The sequence below is a fragment of the Scylla paramamosain genome, chromosome 9, assembly GCF_035594125.1.
Source record: "Scylla paramamosain isolate STU-SP2022 chromosome 9, ASM3559412v1, whole genome shotgun sequence".
NCBI classification, from domain to species: domain Eukaryota; kingdom Metazoa; phylum Arthropoda; class Malacostraca; order Decapoda; family Portunidae; genus Scylla; species Scylla paramamosain.
Window position 1 is genome coordinate 19,660,397 of NC_087159.1, and position 21,198 is coordinate 19,681,594.

Here is a 21,198-nt window from a genome sequence, read left to right on the forward strand (position 1 = left end):
ATTAGGTGAAGCAAGTTCTACATAAAGCTGCCAATCAACCTTGTCGGAATGCCACCGTGGAAAACGAACCGTGGTTCAGACTCTACCAATTCAAATAAAATAGGAAAGTGGTTGATGGCATAAAATTCTGGTAAAACCTGTCAATAAAAATCTTTTATCAAGGGTTGTAAAAGTACCAGTTTGGCTGTGAAAGTGTGTTGTATCCCCTGAGTTTAAAAATTCCCAACTCTTCATTCTCAAAAATGGTTGGTTGTGCTATTAAAGTCTCTGAGGAGGAGAAAGGCAGAGAGTAGATCTCCCATGAGTTGGGTAAGATCGCCCCCCTCGAAAGGAACACCAGGTGGTAGATATATATTGCATATATTATAAAAATGTTTTAAAGTATCTTGACTGCAGCAGCTTGCAGTGGCATTTGGAGATCTATTATTGTGTATGATATTCTCCTTGTGGACCAGAGTTGCAGTGCCACCGTGGTGGTCTTACCCTAAGTTAAAATGGGAATAAAATGCACGGTATCCAGAAGCAGCTGAAGGAACCGAGTCTCTCATAATTGTCTCTTGGAGACGTACACACACTAGAGAGAAACGAGAGAGGAAAAGACTTAGCTCCTCCCAGGATACACATAAACCACAGCAATTTAATTAAAGGATCTTGCAGCAACCCGCACATAAGTCTCTCAAACTCCTGAAAGACTGGAAGAGGAGGAGGAGGTGGATTCCTGGACAAATGGGGGGGTTTGTATCGCTCTTAGAGAAGGAGTTATTGGGAAGACGCGCACGGAAACCCTCTACATCCATTTCGGATATGGTTGAATCACCTTTAATAATGACGACTGGCTCAGGACCACCTAACGCTCCTAAAGGGATCTTTCTAGTGAGAACGCCTCGAGTCTAGTCAGGACAAGGAATGTTTCTGGTGGGACTGAGGAAGAACTTTGGGAGACTTATTTGTATGTACCTGTAGGGACTTACAAATCTTGGAAGGTGTTTGTGGTTGAGAATCCATGTAAGCGTGGACTTCTGCAACATGAACTCCTGTAAATGGAGTTTGTGATGTAGTTGGTGAAGATGCAGAGAACGATTTTGCTGAAAATGTAGGGGAGGGCTTTGGTGGAGATACAGAGGTCTTATCTGTGAAATCTAAAACAGAAAACTTGTTGCAGGCAGTAACTGAAGTAGCGACATTCTCTCAAAAAACGGAAGGAAACAATTGATTGTTAAGAAAGGCGAGATGTTATAACTGTATTACCTGTAGTAGAGGTGGAAGAACTAGGGTGGAGGGAAGAGATATACGTTTTAGCTCCACCATCATTCTGTCTAAAAAGAAGTTCCTGCCTGGCATTACCGAGATTAATGGATTGAGAATTAGCCAGTTGAAGGATGTCCTGCTCAAAACGATACCTCTTGCAATGTCGAGAACGTAGCGTGTGAGCTTCCTTGAAGAAGAAACAGTAAAGTTCTGATTCGCATTCAGGAGTAGGTTGTGAATCAAGGGCAGTGTCCTTGATTGGCAGTGACCGCACCGTGGACGATTTGGGCAATTCTTCCTTCCATAACCAAACTCATAACACCAGTAACATTGTAAAGGACGGTCAACGAATGTCTTTACTGGAAGAGAAACGGCCAATCTTTACACGTTCAGGGAAAAAAAAGATCCATAGAAAGTGAACATAATCATATTACCATTTCCTCTAATTTTGGCCACTCGTTGAACATTATCAGGACATAGCTGAAGGATATTATCTTCTGAGAATTCGTACAGGTCATGGTTGTAAATACGTCCTTTGCTGTAATTGAATTTCGGTTCGGTGTGGCTTGATGGATTCAAAGATCCCATCAGAAGAGCAAGGTAGGTGGAGGAACATAATTGTTTGCGTTAAATCTTTAGCTCTGATCAGTACATTTTTACCATATTTGTTTATGTTATTTGTAAGGAAGGCTCCAATCTCAGTTTCTAGATACTTGGTAGTGTGAATAAACTTCCCTCAAACTTATCTATATCCGACAAACCAGTAAGGTGTAGATGGGTGGCGACCTTTGGGAGCACGTTCTTCAACATCATCAAAAATATTATGACAGTAATCATTCTCGCTGTCAGCTCCATTGTTTAAGCGAATGACCTCAACAGTTAAGCTGTTTTCTCCAAGACGCAAATAATTTATTGCCTCAAGAGCAGCTTTGGCAGCAATGTCAGATTTAAAAGTCACATAGCACTGATTCAAGACAATCACCATCATATTTCAGATGAATATGGAGAACCTTTCCAAAACGCTTGAAGACCAAGTGAATAGCATGGTATGACATGGAGGCATAGACATTAATGATCATGAGAGTGTCAAGACAAGACTGAACAACCGATCCCAGGGGTCTCCCACCATGAGAAGCAACAGCAGGGGGAGTACGAACTCCAGCCTTCATATCACCATCGTGACCAGAGGGTGGCGTCTCGAGGGCTTGATCGACCGCCCCTCGAAAACCAGAGAAATTTACATGTTCTCCCATAGGATATTATAAAAATAGAATGGCTTGAGGTGCCAAGGGAGACAGCCTTCTGGGACTACAAAGGGAGCGGACGGGATACCTCGTCCCCATGGTGGCCACTCGTTTTAAAAGATGGCCCCTCATGATTCGAAAGTTTGTCCAAGACGGAGCTAAGACCTCCCCCCACAATGCATCCTAGCCCAGACACCCAACCATCCAACGCAGGACGACTTCAAAAGGTGGCCCCTCCGGTGACCGACCGACACCGTTGACCCGTATTGGCAGTATAACTCTGGGGACTATTTAGTCTGGTCCCTCACTGGCGACCTTGCTAGCATGAGTAGCCCTCTCTCTCCAAATGTGGCCAAGCAGGGGGCGAAGCGCCCTCTAGCCTCGCTCGGCAGTTCATAGGGACACGCAAGCCATCCCCCTCCCCCCTACGACACGGTGGTTCCCACTTGGGGAGAGGTGCTATAGAGAGCTTCGCCACGGCGATGATTGTGTGCCTGCTAGTGACCGCAGAGGCGAGGGTGGCACTAGCGGCAGACCTGCCAGTGTCAGGTGTCGACTTTCTTTCAGGGAATGCCCTTACAGGCGGGAGAGTTTGGGTACAGCCCCCATCCGCGAATACCGTCCCAGATGTCGAGGCTGCTGAGGTCCCTGACTCTAAATGTTATCACTCGTTCCAAGGCGAGGCGAGGGCCCCGGCGTCAGGGAGCCTGTGTCCTCTGTAATTCCTGGGGTCGATTGCAACAAAGAAAGGCCACCGCTAGAGAAGTATAGAGTGGGTATTGATGCTGCAATGGAACAGAATGCCCAGAGGTTAGTTTCAATGATGGGAAGGGTTTGGGGGAGCCAAATTTAGGTTTGTCCTTGAGTCATAGTGCTGGGACTGACTGCAACAGAGTAGAGCTACCACAGCAAGCACATTACTTGTTGGGGGTATTGCCGAGGGTGAGGCTAGAAAGATGGGCTTAAATAGTTTGTTTGCTGGCTTGGCTCACCCTGTGGAGTACTCCTGAGGTGGCGCTCAGGTGGAATCGTCACCTGGATTGGAGGGTGTGGGCGCTGGTACTCAGTCCAAGCCCCAGTCTGGTGTCTGGTATGGTTAGTGTTTACTGCCGAGACCGGGGAGTAAACTCTGCTGGAGAGGTGGGAGTTTTCTCTCCTGCGGAGTGTACCGGAAGCAGGAGCAGGCTGGTCCTCTGCAAGGACCAGACACGTTGGGTATTGGTTCACGTAGTGATCCACCCCTTTTGGTTGCTGCTACTACAGCTGCCAGTGTGTCCAATGAGAGATTCTGCCCCTCAGGGACGCGGTGTCCCACTTCTTGCCAAGGCAGGAGAGGGCAGTAAGGAATTAATGGGTCAGACAATATTGGTGGACAGTAATAATATTCTGAGCAGACGGAGAAGAGAGGAGGACAAAAGTTTGATGCTCCTTTTTGTTGTGCCATCCGTAGTTGAGGAGGTACGTGTGCAGGTAGCACATAGAGACCCAGTGCTGGACAGTTTTAAAGTCATGACGACTCGGGAGTGTTTACCGCGGCGTTGGTGGTCAGCTGTGATTGTAAGAGATGCTGTCTGATTCTTCCTTATTGTAGGAACAGTGAGAATGTTACAGTTGACATGAGCGTCACAGCGCGACGTCAGGAGGCAATGTTGAGTGAAGCTGCCGGTGATAAAGTGTTGCTTGCCACCCAAGCTGGAGGCTTCGCTTGTTAAATGTCAGGTGCTGGGCCCCAGTAGGATGGTATATCGTGATCGATGCTGTCCTTCTCGAGGCAATAAGGTGTCGGGTTTTCCGAGAATGAGTGGGACGCGGAAGCAGTACCAGTTGTATTGGCCCAGGTGCATGTTGGCCAGGGTCGGGTTGGAACCGGAGGTTGTTGTGTTTGGATGGTGAAGTGCGGGAGTTTTGCTTCATGAGCTGCGCCCTGGAAAGGAACAACCGTCAGCTCGCTGTAGATTTCTGTGTCATCGAATGGTCGGTGGGAGGAGTGAAGTGTAACAGTATTATTGTGCCTGACAGTGAGAAACATGGTCGTGTCGCACCCGGGAATTACCGTTTTATTTAAATAAGAAATTGTCAGGAGGCTCCAATTATTTTTGCCCTGGAAGTGGAACTTTCAGATTATTCGTTTTATGGGTGTAACATGGAGGCTCTGAGAAGCCATGAGCAGATGGCTGAGTGAAGGTGCAGGCCTTGTGGAGCACGACGTGTGTTCTCTAGTGCGGGTAATTAGAGGGGCCAGTGAGTTAACCTTGATTGGTGGTCCAGAATGAGTTGTCCAGCCAGGAAGTCGGATACCTGGCGGTGCAGCGACGAAGTTTCAGACTGTCATGGTGTCTGGTAGGTGAGGTCATTGTCTTGAGGACGCAGGGTTGTCATTGTCATTGATTGGCGGCTCTTATGTTCGTGTTGTGAGGAGACGGTCCAGAAGAAGGAGTAAGCTGTAGCAAATGGAACAGCAGAAATGAGAATGGGTGGAGTGGTGGAACAAGTAGAGAGAAGAGTGAAAGGATTAGGAGAAAGAGAAAAGAACCACAGATGTTGGAGCAGCCATATTTATTTGAGGAAATATGCTATAACCATGACTCCCTGTAGGAATAATTCCTCACGCTGGCGTCGCAGTAGAGTCCAACACAGGTCCTGGGTGAGAGCCAGAGGAGGAGTAGGGGAAGAAAAAGAAAGTGGCCAAGTTTGTGTTCTCTAGAAGGGTTAAAGATAAAATGCAGAACACCGCCTTCATCCCTTTCATCTATATCTCCCTCTCTATGCCCAGCAAGCTTGGGGACCTGGCGGGAAAGCGGGATTTTTGTGTGGGGAAGGCCAAAATAGATGAGATATGGCGGTCCGAAAATAATCCAAGGACAAAACCCGCCACTTTTAAGTGAAATTTCGGTAAATTTGCAGTTTCCGCCAATATCCCGAATCTCCAACTTTACTTTAACTAACCTAATGGGGGAGGCGAAGCCCCATGAAATTCCCCCTAAGGACACTAATCTAACCTAGCATTACCTAATTCAATGTAACCTGACCTAACATAACCGGGTACCTTGTCCCCTCTGGAGCCCCTTCTAAGGACATTAACCTAACATAACCTAACTTAGCATTACCTAACCTAACCTAGCATTACTTAACCTAGCATTACTTAACCTAACATTACCTAATCCAACCTAACTGGTGGGAGGAGCTTCGCCTCCCTGGACGCCCCCTTATGATACTAACCTAACCTAACGTTGCCTACTTAACCTAAACATTACCTTACGTTGCCTACCTAACCTAACGTTACCTAACCTGGGTCTTCGGCCCACATGAAACTCCCCTTAAGGACACTAACCTAACCATGAATCTCCCCTTAAGGACACTAACCTAACCTAACTACCTAGTCTAACCTAACTGGGAGGCTTTGACACCCCCTATGAACCCCTCCCCTTAACCTAATCAGTATATACCGCGGCAGTCACACGCTATTCCACAAGGGTTGGCATCTGAAATTGTCATATATTAAGAATTAACATACAATAATACTCACCAAGAAAGGAAATAGTGCTAAACATCAAGGTTGTGAAGATGAAAGCAGCCATTTTCAAAGGCATAAGAACAAACGTAGATCACAATTTTCCAAGGTTTCTCCATGATGACGGCTGGAGTCAAACTGGCATGGTGGTTATGAATGAACTGCTTCCTGTTTCAGGGCTCATCATGTGAAAAGAGCCATAATGTGCACGCAATTTGTGAACTTAGGCTTTGAGAGGCGCCTCTGATTTCAATGCTGATTGGTGAGTTAACTATAAGAGGGCGCTGTCTAAAACTTTTACAGACGTACACTACAGTAAGTATGCTCTTAGTATACAAGTATTTTACAGATTGCTATGAAGGCAGTGTTCTGTATATTTTCTGGGTTGTTATAATCCTGTTTGTCTTTGTTGTTTTGGTAGTGTCATAACGTTCTTTTGTGAAAATGTAATTTGTGTGCGAGTTGTGTGAGTTGCATATTCATTAGTGCAGAGTCATAAGTTGATTTGCCATATGCCTAGAAAAAAAAAAATAAGTTTATAAAACTTCCAAAAATTTTCATTAAAAGGGGAACGTGTTATGAGTAGCAAGAAAACAAAAAGTAGTGGAGAGAGAGAGAGAGAGAGAGAGAGAGAGAGAGAGAGAGAGAGAGAGAGAGAGAGAGAGAGAGAGAGAGAGAGAGAGATTAATGATGTCTGAGGCTCGATAATTCTAGCCCGCTCTCCATAAGATACAGTAAGATTGCCTTCCACCGCACCACTTCATTCCCCTCAAGAATTTACCCACTTCCCTTTGTTCCCCTTTGCTGTCATTGACAATTAATAAAGTAGAAGAGTTGCCCTCCTTGATGAACTAATCAGTTTTTACCCATGACCCTTGATACACCCATAAGAATTTTTTTTTTTTAAACAAAGTTCTTTCCCAAGGAAATTTGTGAGTTGTGTAGAGACATTTCGAGCATGTGGTTGGCTTCGCCCCCCTCCCCTACTCCTTTCCTTCCCTGTTGTTCCCCCTCCCCGACACCATATGAATCACTGCAGACCGCCTGAGAGACCGAGGAGAATCTGTCCTCATACTTTGGTCAGTGTTAAGAAAGGTCAGGAGTAAGACGTGCACGAGACAGGCAAGGAGACCCATGGGGGATATATGTTTGAGGGCCTTTTTAGTAGATATTACTTGAATCTAAAACGCAGTTCATCCATGTTTGTAGAGTTAGAATTGGTTTCTACTGGAGCCTGGCTGTGACTGTTGTACCTTTGTAATTCAAAGAGGTAACTTCTTGCACCGAGTCTTCAGCATTTTCATAGCATCCTGGCATAAATGAGAGCGGTGAGCTGACTTCCCTTTTATCTCTTGGTTGATGTGCTCTCGTGTCTGTAGTGGTTTGTGCCGTTAAATGCGATTGGCGTTCAGGGTTCACTGCTGGGAACTCTGAAGCCAGAGGATTTGACAATATTCTGCACGTGTGTGGCTGTCTGTAGTCCTCTAGGGAACTGCATATAGACTGTACACGAGTGGGAGGATATAATTTTTTGTGAGTGTGGTTGGCTTGTCTCTGATGGGAGGCAGTTCACTGAATACTATGAGCCTCATTACTGTGTTCTTTGTCCTAACTGTGCCCCCTCTAGCATATGGTTTATGATTTTTTTTTTTTTTTTTTCTCAGCAAGTAGGGGTTTGTTTGACATTTGTTCCCTTCTCGGTTGGTGAGTTAAACTGAGTGGCGATCTCCGAGGTTTGATAGCTGTAGACGATCAGTAAGTGCTTGGATTCGTCATGTGTATGTCCACACTACGCTAGAAGGAGCTAGTCTAGGGAAAGCTGACCCAAGTGTAGTAGCAGCTGTGAAGGAAACTGAATCCTGGGTCGTAATTAAATTATATATATATATATATATATATATATATATATATATATATATATATATATATATATATATATATATATATATATATATATATATATATATATATATATATATATATATATAACCTTGGTGGCGATAGCGAGGGAGTGTGGTACATGTCCCTTAGCCTCCCAGCTCCCTGTTTATTCCCATTTCCCTCTCCTCCCCTGTCACGTGACCAAGCCACCCATACTTTTTTTTTTCGTCCGGCGTGGCATCTGTTTGTTTAGTGGCTGCCTGATACTTGAGTCAATAGGATGTACGGGGAGAGTAAGCGGTGTGAGGCTGTATTTTGGGGGCATAATTAAATTAGTATCGAGGAGGATATTAGGTATACACCTCACAATTTTCATTATTTACACTCGCCCAGCTAAGTTGCTTGCCTTGTAGAGCTCTCAGCGTCTAAGATGGGTGTATTTGCCTTTGGGGTCCCACTTGTGAGCGTTACTTGTGTTTATAAAATATTAAGGCCTCGTGTTGTCGTGTGATACTTGTGTATATCTTTCCCTAGAACGTGTAGCTGCAGGTCCTTTCTTAGCAAGCGTGATAAGTTTTGTGTTGTATTTTTGCCCTACAGGGTGGCGACCTAGAGGCATTTGTTGTGTGTGGCCACGAGGAAATACCTTGACTCGTGTCTTGTTATAAGAGGTCCTGTACTAGGGACGGCCGATCCGATTGAGCGGCACCTGTAAGAGGGACTGGGTTTCTGCCAGGAAAATGTTTGACGATCTCATTCATAATTATAGTAAGGACGTGGACGAGGCTGTAGCTGTTTGTGACCGGCGAATTGCCTGGATTCGCGTTGTTATTTCCCCTGTGCTAGCTTAAAAGAGTGGTAGCCTAGGGGAAGCTGACCTGAAAAAGTGGCGGCTGGGGTATCTATATAGTGTTATGAGGAGCGCGATAAAGAACATAGAAGTAGAAGGAAGAAAGAGAAAGGCTTCGTTAAAACATAGCAACGTAAAAATGCACAAAGAAAGAAGAGACAGAGAAAGCGAAGAAGAATAATAAAGCCAAAAAAAAAGAAAATTGTGTCATGTTATGTAATGACGAGTCACACCGCCCCTTGGGTACATTATTTAAGTATAGCCGCTCGCGCGACTAACCGGCCTTAAGTCTTATATATATATATATATATATATATATATATATATATATATATATATATATATATATATATATATATATATATATATATATATATATATATATATATATATATATGTGATGTATAATGAAGAAGAGTTGCCTCCCCCATATGAAATTGTCAAATTTCACCCAGCCTTCAAATAAACACACTATTATATATATATATATATATATATATATATATATATATATATATATATATATATATATATATATATATATATATATATATATATATATATATATATATATATATATATATATATATATATATATATATATATATATATATATATATATATATATATATATATATATATATATATATATATATATATATATATATATATATATATATATATATATATATATATATATATATATATATATATATATATATATATATATATATATATATATATATATATATATATATATATATATATATATATATATATATATATATATATATATATATATATATATATATATATATATATATATATATATATATATATATATATATATATATATATATATATATATATATATATATATATATATATATTTTTTTTTTTTTTTTTTTTTATGTAGGAAGAACACTGGCCAAGGTGCAACAAAAATCTAATAAAAAAAAATGCCCATTGAAATGCCAGTCCCATAAAAGGGTCAAAGCAGTGGTCAAAAATTGGTGGATAAGTGTCTTGAAACCTCCCTCTTGAAGGAATTAAAGTCATAGGAAGGTGGAAATACAGAAGCAGGCAGGGAGTTCCAGAGTTTACCAGAGAAAAGGATGACCAAGACTCAGTAAGGAAAGCCAGAAGATCACCAGTAGAGCGGCCTTGACGGAACCCATACTGGCGATCAGATAGAAGGTTGTGAAGTGGTAGATGTTTAAGAATCTTCCTGTTAAGGATAGATTAAAAAACTTTAGATAAGCAGGAAATTAAAGCAATAGGACGGTAGTTTGAGGGATTAGAGCGGTCACCTTTTTTAGGAACAGGTTGAATGTAGGCAAACTTCCAGCAAGAAGGAAAGGTAGATGTTGACAGACAGAGCTGAAAGAGTTTGACTAGGCAAGGTGCAAGCACGGAGGCACAGTTTCGGAGAACAATAGGAGGGACCCCATCAGGTCCATAAGCCTTCCGAGGGTTTAGGCCAGCGAGGGCATGGAAAACATCATTGCGAAGAATTTGAATGAAGTAGTCAGAGGGTGGAGGAGAGGGAGGAACAAGCCCAGAATCGTCCAAGGTAGAGTTTTTAGCAAAGGTTTGAGCAAAGAGTTCAGCTTTAGAAATAGATGTGATAGCAGTGGTGCCATCTGGTTGAAGTAGAGGAGGGAAAGAAGAAGAAGCAAAGTTATTGGAGATATTTTTGGCTAGATGCCAGAAATCACGAGGGGAGTTAGATCTTGAAAGGTTTTGACATTTTCTGTTAATGAAGGAGTTTTTGGCTAGTTGGAGAAAAGACTTGGCATGGTTCCGGGCAGAAATATAAAGTGCATGAGATTCTGGTGATGAAAGGCTTAAGTACCTTTTGTGGGCCACCTCTCTATCATGTATAGCACGAGAACAAGCAGTGTTAAACCAAGGTTTAGAAGGTTTAGGACGAGAAAAAGAATGAGGAATGTACGCCTCCATGCCAGACACTATCACCTCTGTTATGCGCTCAGCACACAAAGACGGGTCTCTGACACGGAAGCAGTAGTCATTCGAAGGAAAATCAGCAGAATACCTCCTCAGGTCCTCCCAATTAGCAGAGGCAAAACACCAGAGGCAGCTTCGCTTAGGGGGATCCTGAGGAGGGATTGGAGTGATAGGACAAGGTAAAGATATGAGATTGTGATCGGAGGAGCCCAACGGAGAAGAAAGGGTGACAGCATAAGCAGAAAGATTAGAGGTCAGGAAAAGGTCAAGAATGTCGGGCGTATCTCCAAGACGGTCAGGAATACGAGTAGGGTGTTGCACCAATTGCTCTAGGTCATGGAGGATAGCAAAGTTGTAGGCTAGTTCGCCAGGATAGTCAGTGAAGGGAGAGGAAAGCCAAAGCTGGTGGTGAACATTGAAGTCTCCAAGAATGGAGATCTCTGCAAAAGGGAAGAGGGTCAGAATGTGCTCCACTTTGGAAGTTAAGTAGTTAAAGAATTTCTTATAGTCAGAGGAGTTAGGAGAGAGGTATACAGCACAGATAAATTTAGTATGAGAATGACTCTGTAGTCGTAGCCAGATGGTGGAAAACTCGGAAGATTCAAGAGCGTGGGCACGAGAGCAGGTTAAGTCATTGCGCACATAAACGCAGCATCCAGCTTTGGATCGAAAATGAGGATAGAGAAAGTAGGAGGGAACAGAAAAGGGGCTACTGTCAGTTGCCTCAGACACCTGAGTTTCAGTGAGGAAAAGAAGATGAGGTTTAGAAGAGGAGAGGTGGTGTTCTACAGATTGAAAATTAGATCTTAGACCGCGAATGTTGCAGAAGTTAATGAAGAAAAAGTTGAGGGGGGTGTCAAGACACTTAGGGTCGTCGACGGAAAGGCAGTCCGACCTGGGGACATTTATGATCCCCTCCCCAGATGGGGACTCCGAGGCTGGTGTAGGAGTCGCCATGAGTTTAAAATTTTTGAGTGAAGGGTGTGTGTGTTATTAGGTGTTTGTAGTTTCGTGTGGAGGAAGAGAGTTGTCTTTAGAGGGCAGGCTGTGACTGTCACAGCTAGGTTTAATATATATATATATATATATATATATATATATATATATATATATATATATATATATATATATATATATATATATATATATATATATATATATATATATATATTTTTTTTATGTAGGAAGGACACTGGCCAAGGGCAACAAAAATCTAATAAAAAAAAATGCCCACTAAGATGCCAGTCCCATAAAAGGGTCAAAGCAGTGGTCAAAAATTGGTGGATAAGTGTCTTGAAACCTCCCTCTTGAAGGAATTCAAGTCATAGGAAGGTGGAAATACAGAAGCAGGCAGGGAGTTCCAGAGTTTACCAGAGAAAGGGATGAATGACTGAGAATACTGGTTAACTCTTGCGTTAGAGAGGTGGACAGAATAGGGGTGAAAGAAAGAAGAAAGTCTTGTGTAGCGAGGCCGCGGAAGGAGGGGAGGCATGCAGTTAGCAAGATCAGAAGAGCAGTTAGCATGAAAATAGCGGTAGAAGACAGCTTGATATGCAACATTGCGGCGGTGAGAGAGAGGCTGAAGACAGTCAGTTAGAGGAGAGTTGATGAGATGAAAAGCTTTTGATTCCACCCTGTCTAGAAGAGCAGTATGAGTGGAAACCCCCCCAGACATGTGAAGCATACTCCATACATGAACGGATAAGGCCCTTGTACAGAGTTAGCAGCTGGGGGGATGAGAAAAACTGGCGGAGATGTCTCAGAATACCTATATATATATATATATATATATATATATATATATATATATATATATATATATATATATATATATATATATATATATATATATATATATATATAAGAGTGAGCGGGGTGAAACAGACGGCCGGCCTCTTTCCCCTTCCAGTCCTCCAGTCCTAGGAGGAGGCAGTAGACACCTGCCGAAACGATAATTACTCCCAGTGAGGTCTAAAGCACTGTTCAGGGGGTGCTGTGAACTTATCATTAAACCCAGCTGTGACCTCACTGAACGTTTCCCTTTGTGTCTCACAACACAAGGGGGTAGTCACAGCCTGCCCTCTAAAGACAACTCTCTTCCTCCACACAAAACTACAAGCACCTAATAACACACACACCCTTCACTCAAAAAATTTTAAAATCATGGCGACTCCTACACCAGCCTCGGAGTCCCCATCTGGGGAGGGGACCATAAATGTCCCCAGGTCGGACTGCCTTTCCGTCGACGACCCTAAGTGTCTTGACACCCCCCTCAACTTTTTCTTCATTAACTTCTGCAACATTCGCGGTCTAAGATCTAATTTTCAATCTGTAGAACACCACCTCTCCTCTTCTAAACCTCATCTTCTTTTCCTCACTGAAACTCAGGTGTCTGAGGCAACTGACAGTAGCCCCTTTTCTGTTCCCTCCTACTTTCTCTATCCTCATTTTCGATCCAAAGCTGGATGCTGCGTTTATGTGCGCAATGACTTAACCTGCTCTCGTGCCCACGCTCTTGAATCTTCCGAGTTTTCCACCATCTGGCTACGACTACAGAGTCATTCTCATACTAAATTTATCTGTGCTGTATACCTCTCTCCTAACTCCTCTGACTATAAGAAATTCTTTGACTACTTAACTTCCAAAGTGGAGCACATTCTGACCCTCTTCCCTTTTGCAGAGATCTCCATTCTTGGAGACTTCAATGTTCACCACCAGCTTTGGCTTTCCTCTCCCTTCACTGACCATCCTGGTGAACTAGCCTACAACTTTGCTATCCTCCATGACCTAGAGCAATTGGTGCAACACCCTACTCGTATTCCTGACCGTCTTGGAGATACGCCCAACATTCTTGACCTTTTCCTGACCTCTAATCCTTCTGCTTATGCTGTCACCCTTTCTTCTCCGTTGGGCTCCTCCGATCACAATCTCATATCTTTATCTTGTCCTATCACTCCAATCCCTCCTCAGGATCCCCCTAAGCGAAGGTGCCTCTGGCGTTTTGCCTCTGCTAGTTGGGGGGTCCTGAGGCGGTATTTTGCTGATTTTCCTTGGAATGACTACTGCTTCCGTGTCAGAGACCCGTCTTTGTGTGCTGAGCGCATAACAGAGGTGATAGTGTCTGGCATGGAGGCGTACATTCCTCACTCTTTTTCTCGTCCTAAACCTTCTAAACCTTGGTTTAACACAGCTTGTTCTCGTGCTATACATGATAGAGAGGTGGCCCACAAAAGGTACTTAAGCCTTCATTCACCAGAATCTCATGCACTTTATATTTCTGCCCGGAACCATGCCAAGTCTGTTCTCCAACTAGCCAAAAACTCCTTCATTAACAGAAAATGTCAAAACCTTTCAAGATCTAACTCCCCTCGTGATTTCTGGCATCTAGCCAAAAATATCTCCAATAACTTTGCTTCTTCTTCTTTCCCTCCTCTACTTCAACCAGATGGCACCACTGCTATCACATCTATTTCTAAAGCTGAACTCTTTGCTCAAACCTTTGCTAAAAACGCTACCTTGGACGATTCTGGGCTTGTTCCTCCCTCTCCTCCACCCTCTGACTACTTCATGCCTCGTATTAAAATTCTTCGTAATGATGTTTTCCATGCCCTCGCTGGCCTAAACCCTCAGAAGGCTTATGGACCTGATGGGGTCCCTCCTATTGTTCTCCGAAACTGTGCCTCCGTGCTTGCACCTTGCCTAGTCAAACTCTTTCAGCTCTGTCTGTCAACATCTACCTTTCCTTCTTGCTGGAAGTTTGCCTACATTCAACCTGTTCCTAAAAAGGGTGACCGCTCTAATCCCTCAAACTACCGTCTTATTGCTTTAATTTCCTGCTTATCTAAAGTTTTTGAATCTATCCTCAACAGGAAGATTCTTAAACATCTATCACTTCACAACCTTCTATCTGATCGCCAGTATGGGTTCCGTCAAGGCCGCTCTACTGGTGATCTTCTGGCTTTCCTTACTGTGTCTTGGTCATCCTCTTTTAGAGACTTTGGTGAAACTTTTGCTGTTGCCTTGGACATATCAAAAGCCTTTGATAGAGTCTGGCACAAAGCTTTGATCTCCAAACTACCCTCCTACGGTTTCTATCCTTCTCTCTGTAACTTCATCTCAAGTTTCCTTTCTGACCGTTCTATTGCTGCTGTGGTAGACGGTCACTGTTCTTCTCCTAAATCTATTAACAGTGGTGTTCCTCAGGGTTCTGTCCTGTCACCCACTCTCTTCTTATTATTCATTAATGATCTTCTAAACCAAACTTCTTGTCCTATCCACTCCTATGCTGATGATACCACCCTGCACTTTTCCACGTCTTTTCATAGACGTCCAACCCTTCAGGAGGTAAACATATCACGCAGGGAAGCCACAGAACGCCTGACTTCTGATCTTTCTAAAATTTCTGATTGGGGCAGAGCAAACTTGGTATTGTTCAATGCCTCAAAAACTCAATTCCTCCATCTATCAACTCGACACAATCTTCCAGACAACTATCCCCTCTTCTTCAATGACACTCAACTGTCCCCCTCTTCTACACTGAACATCCTCGGTCTGTCCTTTACTTATAATCTGAACTGGAAACTTCACATCTCATCTCTAGCTAAAACAGCTTCTATGAAGTTAGGTGTTCTGAGACGTCTCCGCCAGTTTTTCTCACCCCCCCAGCTGCTAACTCTGTACAAGGGCCTTATCCGTCCATGTATGGAGTATGCTTCACATGTCTGGGGGGTTTCCACTCATACTGCTGTTCTAGACAGGGTGGAATCAAAAGCTTTTCGTCTCATCAACTCCTCTCCTCTAACTGACTGTCTTCAGCCTCTCTCTCACCGCCGCAATGTTGCATCTCTAGCTGTCTTCTACCGCTATTTTCATGCTAACTGCTCTTCTGATCTTGCTAACTGCATGCCTCCCCTCCTTCCGCGGCCTCGCTGCACAAGACTTTCTTCTTTCTCTCACTCCTATTCTGTCCACCTCTAACGCAAGAGTTAACCAGTATTCTCAATCATTCATCCCTTTCTCTGGTAAACTCTGGAACTCCTTGCCTGCTTCTGTATTTCCACCTTCCTATGACTTGAATTCCTTCAAGAGGGAGGTTTCAAGACACTTATCCACCAATTTTTGACCACTGCTTTGACCCTTTTAGGGACTGGCATTTCAGTGGGCATTTTTTTTATTAGATTTTTGTTGCCCTTGGCCAGTATCCTTCCTACATAAAAAAAAAAAAAAAAAAAGTCCCTTTCCTATTCCACCTCCTACCACCTTATCACATGACTCAACCATCGCGGGGCAGAGAGAGGAATGCGTCTCTTTGTCCCAGTCAAGGTGGCCCTATCTTAGAAAGAGAAGGACGCGCTTAAGTGCTGGAGGTTTAAGAGGCTGGATTATTTAATTGGCCCCTACAGGTGGCATTATTAGTGCTCTCTTTGCATTTAAGGCAAATGCATTGGCCTTTAGGGCACCACACGTCAATGTGTGTAGTCGTGTTTTGTTAGTGTGTATTTTGGTGGCGGGTGGGCATCTATCCCCCTCTCATCTCTTCAAGTACCGGTGTATAATTGTAGTGTCTTCTTTTGTTAAATATTACCGGCCTTGTTTGTGCTATGTGTTGCTGTCTTTGACCAGAGGACTAGTGGTATAATATCCTCCTGGGCAGTGGGTGGCAGCCTGTTGGAGGTAGTCCTCAGGGTATTATACCCTCACAGTGTGGCGTCTTCCCTGTCTTTCCCTAGAACGTCAAGTGCCAGTCCTTTCTGACCTTTAGGGCTGAGATGGCGTTGCGTATTCTTTCTTCCCTGTGACTGGGTTGAACAGCGTGCCGATCTTTTGAGGCTTGATAACTGTTCGCAACTAGGGTGCGACTACATTAGGCTCCAAGGTAGCTTATAGAGAAGCTGGCCCGGAGTGGTAGCGCACGTACGCACGCACGCACCCCTCCACCCACACGCATGCACGCACGCACCCCCTCCCCAACACACACACCGTCTTGACCTCACACGGGAAGGACGTGTGACCTTAGGCGCTCTCGAGCAGCCTCAGCCAGTATTTTGGCCTTCCCTGCCCCCTAGTGATAAAGACCCCAGTTTTTTTCTGTTTTTAACTTTTAGTTTTTAGTTTTAGGCTCGTCCTGGTGGGATTGTTGTACTTGTGAACACATTTAGCGAGGGCGTGTCCATACATAAAGAATAATGTGTGCTTCAGTGCAAACGTACGAACGTAACTACCTCCTGCGTCGTAGGCGAGGATCCGGTTACCCGCCGTCCAACGTGATACAGTGCCTTAAGACCTTGAAACTATTTCGGAACCACGGATCGAGAGAAGGTAAAAGTGTGGTGCCTCCCATCAAGGTAGTGACCTCCAGTGCCAGAGAAGACCGCAGGATGGAGAAGAGGGAATACAAACACTTTGAAGTGCCGCGTGTGTTGCAGTCTTCCCTCCCTCCTCTTATTTAATGCGACGTCTCTGGCTAACAAAATGGACGAGTTGATGGTGACAGTGAGTTCTACTGGTGCGGACATTGTGGCAGTTACTGAGGCGTGGCAGATTGTTCCTGAGGTGTACACAATGCAGGACTACCGGCTCTATCATCACCTCAGGTCAGAACGCAGGGGGGGATGGGGGGAATGGCCGTTTTCTGCCGCTCTGCCCTCACCCCCTCACACCTCCCTGTCGATATTCCTGCCGGAGTGGAGGCCCTGTGGGTGAGAGTTACGCCCCCCTGCCATCCCAGCAACACAGCCTCCATCATCGTGTGCGTCGTGTACCACCCCCCACGAGCTACCACAGCACAGTTACTCACCGCTCACATCATTGACACTGCTGATGCCCTGAGGGTCAGGTATCCCGCCAAGCTGGTCATCTGTGGGGACTTCAACATATTAGATATCAGCGATATCCTACACCAGCTGCACCTCACCCAGGTCGTGGACTTCACCAACTAGCAAGCCATCCTCGACCTTATACTGACAGACCTGGGCCAGCAATACTCGCCTCCCAAGCCGCTGCCTCCCATGGGACGGAGCACCCACCTCTCCATACTGTGGACACCCACACCCATCACCTCGACCGCCCCCGGTCAGCTGTCACCAGGACCCACCGCCCCATGCCTGACTCAGCCATGAAGGAGTTTGGGCAGTGGGTGACACAACACCCGTCGACCGATGTGCTGGATGTGGGGGATGTCCACTTAAAATGGCAAAATTACGCCGCCACCACCACAGAAGCCTTCCACCGCTACTTCCCAGCCAAGAGCGTCACAGTGCACCCTTTGATGCCCCTGGATGACGTCCCGCATTAAAAGACTCATGCGTCAGCGGACCCGGGCGTTCCACTCCTGCCCGGTCCTATACAAGAAACTAAGAAACAGAGTGATCAGGGAGATTATGGCTGCCAAGGCAAGCTATTACCCAGACAAGATACATCATCTCAAGCTGGCTAACAACAGACAGTGGTACGCTAATATCAAAGCTTTGTGTGGCCTACAAAAGCAGACTTCATCTCTTCCTTGCACCTCACACCTTCCTGCTAATCTCGCGTCTCAGAAGATGAACGATCATTTTTGCCGCTATCTGTCAAACCTTTCCTCCCCTCCACACCACTCCGCTCCCTGCCTATCTTCCCGCTCCCTCCCCTCCCACCATTGTCCAGGCGGTGGATGTTTTTAAGAGAATATTAAAATTCAAACCAAGATCCACCACACCCACTGACCTTCCTATAAAAAATTACAAGGAGTTTGCTGTAGAGTTAGCAACACCGCTATGCTCCATAATAAACGCCTCTCTCTCCCAACACTCTTGCCCCGCGGACTGGAAGACATCTTACGTCACCCCCATCCCCAAAACTTCCAGTCCACAGTCACTCAATGACCTCAGGCCAGTCACTATCACCCCCATCCCTAGCTTTATTTGTGAAGATTTTGTATATGACTGGGGTTACACCAAAATTTGTAATACCGTGGATATCAGACAGTTTGGAAATATTAAAGCCACCTCCACCTCCCATTACCTGACCAGCTTCCTTGAATTCACCCACAGCCACCTGGACAAGCAAAACACCTCTCTAGCTGTTGCTTTTGTAGACTTCAAAAAAGCCTTTGATCATCACTTTGCTGCTATCTGTCAAACCTTTCCTCCCCTCCACACCACTCCGCTTCCTGCCTATCTTCCCGCTCCCTCCCATCCCCCAGTGTCCAGGCAGTGGATGTTTTTAAGAGAATACTCAAATTCAAACCAAGATACACCACACCCACTGACCTTCCTATAAAAAATTTACAAGGAGTTTGCTGTAGAGCTAGCAACACCGCTATGCTCCATAATACGCCTCTCTCTCCCAACAGTCTTGCCCCGCGGACTGGAAGACATCTTACGTCACCCCCATCCCCAAAACTTCCAGTCCACAGTCACTCAATGACCTCAGGCCAGTCTCTATCACCCCCATCCCTAGCCTTATTTGTGAAGATTTTGTGTATGACTGGGCCTACACCAAAATTTGTAATACCGTGGATATCAGACAGTTTGGAAATATTTAAAGCCACCTTCACTTCCCTTTACCTGACCAGCTTCCTTGAATTCATCCACAGCCACCAGAACAAGCGAAACACCTCTCTAGCTGTTGCTTTTGTGGACTTCAAAAAAAACCTTTGATCTTGTTGATCACACTGTGAGCAAGGCAATAAGTCTGGGTCTCCCTCCTAACCTGGTAGCGCGGCTAGCTGACTTCCTCATAGGGAGGCGTCAGGCCGTTCGCTATCAGGGATCTGTCTCTGATTTCTAACAGCTGACATGTGGGGTCCCCCAGGGGACCAATATGGGTCCACTATGCTTCCTCCTCTTCATTAACGACACCCTCACTGACACCCCCATCGCTGGGTGTCAGTGAGATCAGCTACCTACAGGCTGTACATGCTGCGCAGACTCAGGTCGCTGGGGACGCCGACAGACGAGTTAAGGGGGGTGTACCTCACCTTCATCCTCCCCAAACTCATGTATGCCTCCCCAGCATGGTCCTCCTCCCTCACACACACTCAACAGCTACAGCTGGAGAGTGTGCAGAAAAGGGCGTGCAGGGTCATCCTTGGCCCTGCCTACACCACCTATGATGAAGCCCTGACCACCCTGAGTCTGTCCAGACTATCCACCAGGCACCGAGAGGCTCTGGAGAAGTTTGGAAGGGGACTACTGCATCATCCACGTCTCAGACACATGCTGCCGCCTGACGCGCCTCGCCCGGTCCGTGCCACCAGACACCACCGTGCGCGGCCCCTAAAGGCGCCGCGCACGGACCGGTACAGACTCAGCGCGATTCGCACCATGGTGCGAGCCATCAATCAATGGTATTTCCCTTCTAGATTAGACTTAGCTTTAGGATTAATGTTAAGTATTTCCCCACCCCCTCTGTACATTTTCAGTTTGTTAACTGCCTAAATAATAAGCTGTTTATTATTATTTTTTTTTTTATTATTACACACACACACACACACACACACACACACACACACACACACACCGCGTAGTGTAGTGGTTAGCACGCTCGTCTCAGGCCCGGGTTCAAATCCAGGGTGCAGCAAGGCAAATGGGCGAGCCTCTTAATGTGTAGCCCTGTTCACCAGCAGCAAGTAGGTACGGATGTAACCCAGTGTGTTGGGACCTCGCTGTCCCGGTGTTTGGTGCGTCAGTGGTCTCAGTCATACCCGAAGATCGGTCACTATGAGCTCTGAGCTCTTTCCGTAGGGGAACGGTTGGTTGGGTGACCAGCTGACTACCATAGGTGAATCACCTGTCCAGTTTCCTTCGCACGTGACAAGTGTGTAAGTCTCGTTCTGTGACTTGAGGGGATAAATGTAAGCAGGAAATGAGATTCTGAAGTCCGGTCTTGTGCATCTTGGGGAGGAGTGAAGGTGTCTTTGCCACGCAAAGTTTGACTCACACTCACCTTACATGCCCAAGATAAACACTCCTAATTGGCAACACTACTCGTCACTTAAGACAGCGCCACACTTGGAAAATCGTGAGCCACAGTCATAATATTGAGACACTGAGGATTCGAGACAGCGCCAGGATGCTTGGAAACCTCTGGTGACTTGGCCTCAGCATAAATTACACACTTCCTTGGCGGACCACACGCCCAGAAACGTATCCAAGACACACACCCTTGTGAATTGTGCATTGTGAAGCGTCTCGTCACCACTCTCTCTCCCTTCCTTCCACGTCACCACCACCACCACCAGTACCGCCGCCAACACCGCCTTCTGCACTGCCGCCTTACTCCCTCACCTCACCTCTCTTTTAAGTCATTTTGAAGCCGTAGTGGGCAGAGGAAAGGAAAAGAAGGAGAAGGAGGAGAAAGAGTAGATGCTAAAGTGAGGAAAGGTGGAAAGAAGAAAAGGAAAAAGAAGAGGAAAAAGAGTAGTGTTAGTGAGGAGTGAGGACGATGGGAAAGAAGAGGAAAAGTATATAAATGAAAAGATGCTTGGAAATGTTGTGAGATGGTACGAAAGAAAT